We start from the raw sequence: 6311 nt of genomic DNA on the forward strand, positions 1-6311 counted from the left end.
GGCGGGGCGCCCACCCCCTGCCCACGCCCAGCAGCGGGGATGCCCCCTTCTCCTCCCCACGCGCTTCACCAGCAGCTCCCAGCTCTTACCAACACGAGCAGGGATTTCTCGTTCCTTGCAAGCCAAGACCACGTCTGAAAGCAGCGTGTGACGGCAGAGACTGAGCCTCGCTCCCTTGATCCTCAAGTAGGGCTTTTTCCTAATCCCAGTCCTTTGGGAGCACACAAAACCGGCCCTGTAGCTGTTCAAAGCTTGCTCAGCGTGGCTTAAACTGAAACCACGTTGTGAAGTTGCCACTAGAGCTGCATTCAACGTTCTTCTACATTAACGTAGCCTGATCTGCATCAGAACCACAGCTTTTAGACAAGTTCTAAGGCATTTTTTCATGTTTCTGAAATAAGCCAGCTCTGTACTTATTTTAGTCATCGTGGGGTTAAGTTTGCTGCTAACCAGTTGCTACACTGCAACTGAAAACAGTCGCTCCAGCCAGAGAATCTCCACCACCACCTTTGCAAACCAAGTTGCGTGGATTGCCTTGAAGGTAGAAAAACTGCTTCTGCTTTATCAAAGCGGAGGGGACCAAAGAAAACAAACCAACACACACAAGAAAAAGAAAAAAGCCTATTGCTGAGGTTCCCAAACCACAGCAAAGGGGTACGCTGACACCGAGAGCTGCTTACGCATGAAACGCTGCCAGAATTGGTAGGACAAAGCAAGGAATCAAAGTCAGGTTTAACAAATACAGACACAAGTCGGGGCTTAAGCTGCGAGGCTGTCGCATCTTAGCTTAGCCACGAGCACGATGCTGCTCGTGCACGCGAAGGAGAGCCATGCTACAGCGTCTGCGCAACAGTGCCCGTTTTTACGTCTCGCCTCCTCAAACATAAACCAGCCTTTTGTATTCCCAGCATCAGGAAAGGAAAGGGAAGAAATCCTGTTTTCGACAGCACAGATACGTCTGGGTTGAACAAGTATTTTTACAGTTCCTGCAGTCCGATTTCCATCCAACGGCGGTTTAATCTAAGCACTACTTCCAGAGTTGGACGGTGGTTTGCTTGCAGCTAAAAGCAGAGCTGTGCAACAGCCCAGCCACCTCTGCGGTGCGGCTGGACCGCAGCAGCTGGCTCGCAGCAACAGCTCCAGCTCTCGGAAAACATGCTCCAAAACTTCTGGTATTTCTTCCAAAAAAACCCCCGACCACCCCAACCTTTTACCACGCTAATACTGCTGCTAGCCTGTATTACTGCTTGACTTGTTTTCTTCCGAGCAGCTGGCACCGCTGAAGAAGTTTCTTCCTCGCCAGTCCACAGCATTTCCCAGGGGTGACTAAAATATGGAACAAGCATCCAGCTCAATGTTTGGCAGTTGAAGGGGCCAACAACAACAGTCCCAAACAACAGCATGAGCGAGCACACCCAATTTCAACACTCACTGCAGCAACAAAACACAAGGACTTCTCTGAAGTTTCAAAAAAATACGTGAGAACAAAGAATCAGATATGGAAACAAAGAGTTTGTTTAAAAGGCAGAAGATTATTTGAGGTTAGTGGTTTTCAACATGCGAATACCTAAGGTCTCTGCCAGGAAATCGGTCCCTACGTGATAACGTCACGTCAGCTGATGTGATGAACTTGAAATAAACTGAGGGCGGCCTTCCTCACGCTCCATCCTCCACGCTGGGGCCACAGAGCCTTCCCACCTCCTCTCCGCTCGATTTGGGATTGCTTGGACACCTCTGTGCCCCCTCCCTTACTTCTAAGTGAAGTCCCCAGGTACTGGGGGATGAGATCAAAGGTCTTTGTTTAGTGGAACACAGCCCCGAGCGCAAGTAAAGCAGGTCAGCAGCTTTATTCCTTTTCCCAAGGAGCCCGCGGCTTCCCAACATAGGATTTAAGCACCGTGGTCTGAACAGAAATAAAGTTTCTGGAGCATGGCAGATAATAATTTTATTAAGGAGAGAGGAATTTCCGCTTTCAGGCAGGGGAAGGAAGTGACACTGTGCTGTTCCTCTGCAAATCAACTTTTAAATAGGGTTGAGAGGGAAGGAGGGCGTCTTTGTTTGTTTGTAGAGGCCTCATCTGAGCCTTTGCTATTGCGAAGGAGCCTACCACGCGGACGAGCACCTCACAGCAGCATCGCACGGCAAAACCCCTTCACCTCGTGCTTCAGCACTCGGAACCATCTGCCTCTCGTGGCAAGACGTGCCCTTACGCAAGTGGAAGAAAATAAAAAGTCTTGAGATTTGGTAAGGTAAATTGGTAATACTTTGTTCTGTGTACTGAGGGAGAACATCAAAATGGTTGTGTACTCTTTCACATGACCCACTGGCCTCTCTGCCACATCCTCACCCCAAAAATAGGGGGAGCGTGGGGCGGGCGGATGGGGTGGGAAGAAGCCTTACCTGTTCCACCTTTCAGAATATCTGGGACACCCACACCAATGCACAGCTTCCTTTCAAAACCCCTATTTTTTCCCCCAATCCTAAACACAGGCCGTATAGCAAGATTATACTGAGGTCAGCGTGGGATTGATGGAACCCAACCTATCGACGCAAGCTCCGAAAGCTTTGCCCACAACCGCCGGGTGGTGGTGAGGGTGTCTCAGGCACACACGCACTCTGTAAATTCAGTGGCCCAGATGCCCACCACGAGAAAAGCAGTCACTTCACAGAAACCCGCCCACAGCTGCACTTGAAAGCCACCGGCTCTGAGCATAAAGGGCAAGCTGGGAGCGGTCAGGGGCAAGCAGAGCCAAAGACCCAGCTAACGGAGGCAACCGATTCTAAGAAAGCCTGGTACATCATAACCTACGAAACAGCAGTTTCACAACTTAAAACTATGGTCTCTGGGAAAGCTTCTGCTCAACGCAGCGAGTAGCAGTTCCCAGCTACCAGGACGCTTAGCTCTGACTCAACACACCGATACCCAAAGCAGCGGGAACAGCAGTTTTCAACTACTCCAAAATAACGGAAGAGGCAAATGAGCAGATTCCTTCCAAAGAATCCATGTTAAGAGCAAGAGGGGAAACGTCCGTTGACGTTTTCAAAGCGGTTTTCTCAAAAATCAGATGTGCCACCAAAAACCCCAGGCGACCTTTCTCAGAGGGCTGGGTGGGTTTTGTAGAGTCACTGCTGCAACAACCAAGATCCTCGTTAGGTCTCTGCTCCAGCCCTTTCCAGAATCCACCCCTGCTTGCCTTCAACGTGTTAAATCTAATTAAGGACAGAAGAGATAAGCAGGGGCGGCGCAGAGAATTTATGGATCCTCATTTGTAACTGAATATAAATCTGCAAACACAACCACGATTTGGCCAACAGTTTGACCCAGAATAGAATAGGCTGGAAGATCACTACGGGAATGTCATCTTGAGAGCCAGGCTTCCAGCCCAGCTCTCCTGGGAAGGGCTCTGTTGCAACTACTGGCATCTCAACAGTGAAAAAGCTTCAGAAATACAGTCACAGAAAATATTCACAACTGTGATTTACGAGACGGGCCTGCCGTAGCTCTTAAATGCATTTTTATTGTACCACTTAGTCCTCTACAGCCAGGCACTGCACAAAGCACAGCAAAAATGATGGTTCCTGCCGCAGAGTTTTAGCATATGGTCGTTCACCAAGGCTCAGTATCAGCCAGCACATTTTAGCCCAGCAAGATTTATTCAAACTTAACCATTCGTGTGCTCCCCAAAAGGCCAAGGAAGTTCAGAGCAGGTCTGTGAGCCGATAACAGTTGCTAAGATAAACCAGTGGACTAACTTTAACCGATCCTTGCATTTCACCCCCAACTGCAGGGCTTCGGTCTGAACAGTGCACACAACCTTGTATTTACCAAGTGTCTCAATTCCTGTGTCTCAGGTATGTTAAAGGGATTTATTTTTTAAGTAGGTGGGGTTTTGGTGGGTTTTTTTAGGTTGTTTGAACACCCCATGCAATGCCAGCTCAGTGCTTTCCTCCCCATGGGAACCTTCTCCGAGGAGCATTACAGAAATCAACTTAAAAAAAAAATAAACACAGAAAAAAAATGCATCTTCCATTTTCAAGCATCTGAAGGCATGCATTCATAAAAGTAAACGTCTGAAGTGAAGCTGATCAATCGCACATTCAGCCAGCCAGCACTAAAAGTGTCCTAATAAATCCAAGTTAATATTAAAACCTGTAAAGTAATGCAAGCCAGTCACTTTTTTTAATCCCTCCTCCTATTTCCTCCTGGTTAGTGGATGCTATTCGTTTTTCACTCCTGACCAGGAGATTTTAACAACACAAAACTTGCCTAAGTTGGCACAACTGGAAGCTTTCAATCCAGCACTCTTTGCAATTTAAGTCTTTTGCGGTTAAATAAGACCAGTAAACTGTGCGGTGGCTCAACTCACCCTCAGAAAGACGAGGGAGCAGAAAGGTTCTGCAGGCTGGTTTTTCAGAAAGTTTATCTGAGAACAGACAAGGGCTTTTCCCCCCCTCTCGCAGGGGTCGGGGGTGACCTGCGCTGCCCGTGTAGCATTCCAAGGAAGCACAGGAGGCCCAGGATGGCACCACGCTGAACGCAAGCTGCCGTTTGAACACTTAACCTAAGTTCCAACTTACTTTTGCAGCCTGTTTGCCCTGCGTGAGCTGCGAGGACATGCAGCGTATTTGGGGCGTTATCCGGTACTCACTGGATCCTTGCACTGGTTTTCCACGTCAAGAAAAAAAGAGGACCTGGCTTCTGAAGAACAATTTTCACAAGTAATTTATTTTACTAATAATCTCTATGTATCTAATGCTCATGCTGACTGTCAGTATTTTTCCCCCCTCAGTTTAAAAGGGCCAAGCTGACGTTGGTCAGTCCGCCTGTAGTTCTAAACATTAAACACAGACATTGTAAGTTCTCTTTTCCTTGCGCATTTGTTTAAAACTTTCCTATTATGCCCAATACCACGCAACCCCGAAGACTATGCTAGCATAAACACTTTGCGATACACTAACAGTTTAAAGCCACGAATCTCTTCCTTTCTCCTTCACTGGATTCTTACAGAGCTGGCTCACAACTTACATTTTCTGTTCTTAATCCAAGCAACAGCTTTTTTTTTTTCTTCTTTTTTTTTTCCTTTTTGCTTTTATGCATCCTTTGTCCGCCAAACTGCAAGACCTTGATCTAGCACTACGCTGGCAGGAGGAGAAGCAAACTTCCTGATCAAGCCCACGCCACCACCAATACACATGACTAAGATTTTTACTACTTGGAATAATCTCCCTGTTCCACGGGATATTGCTGTGAGCCCAACGCGGATTTTGCCGCAGGACGGGGTCACAACTTTGACAGTTTCCATTTCTGATACATTTTTGCTAAGCTGAATCAGGAATTCTTGGGTTTTTTTCTAACATGCCATCTCTGATTGCTGAAGAATTTCAGATCATTATGTGAAACCACAACCACCTATTTCCAGACACCAGTTCTGCACCCTTGCCTCAGAAACACCACAGACAAATGACCCAACATGTTTTCTCAATATTTAAAGCCACAAAAACTTCCTATATCGTTAGAATGAAAAAAAAAAATCATCCCTTAGAAGTTACATTGAACAGGCCTCGATAAACCTGAACATGTCACACAACCCAAGACCTCGCCAGCCTCAAGCCACAAGCAAGAATAGTCAGAAACCACAAGCCAAAAAAAAAAAAACCACCCCAAAAAACACTGAAGCTCAAATTCTGATCTCAGCCACCCCGTTGTAAATCCACTACAACTTCACAGGCACTGGATTATTCCAGATACACACCAATTCCAGAGCAATTTAGCCAGAAATCTGATAAAGCCTGAAAGATTCGATTTTATTTGGCAAGCACCAGATATCACCAACTTCCAGCTTCCTCCGAGCAGGGAGTCACCCCTTGGTTATCAACCTGAGGGAGCAAAAGTTGAAAGAATATTCTGCTTTCTGGCGACAGGCAGTCACACCCTTGCTTACACACCAGCTATTCAGCTCAGAACTTTAAAAAGAGGTGGAGAGGAGATTTGTAAAAATCCCTTTCAGAACAGCGCATCAGGTTTTGCCTGTTGCTAATTCAGAACCCCTCAACGAAACATCCAGCGAGAAAAGGGGCTAAAACCAGCACAAACCATTAAGGACAATGAACACAAGCGAGTCCAACGGGTGCCTGCTCCCTCCCGGGAGGGCGATGATGGAAACCAGACCCCACACCAGGGGCAGCGGAGCAGGCGTGCAGGGCCCACGCCAGCCGTCGAAGAGCACCAGCACCTCGCCCCCCAAACCAACAGGCCCCGTGTCCGTCCCCACCTCCAGCTCACCTTCTTCCCCCAACAGCCTGCCGCTCCA

The sequence above is a fragment of the Egretta garzetta genome, unplaced genomic scaffold (genome assembly GCF_000687185.1).
Source record: "Egretta garzetta isolate BGI_Z169 unplaced genomic scaffold, ASM68718v1 scaffold437, whole genome shotgun sequence".
Classification (NCBI taxonomy): Eukaryota; Metazoa; Chordata; class Aves; order Pelecaniformes; family Ardeidae; genus Egretta; species Egretta garzetta.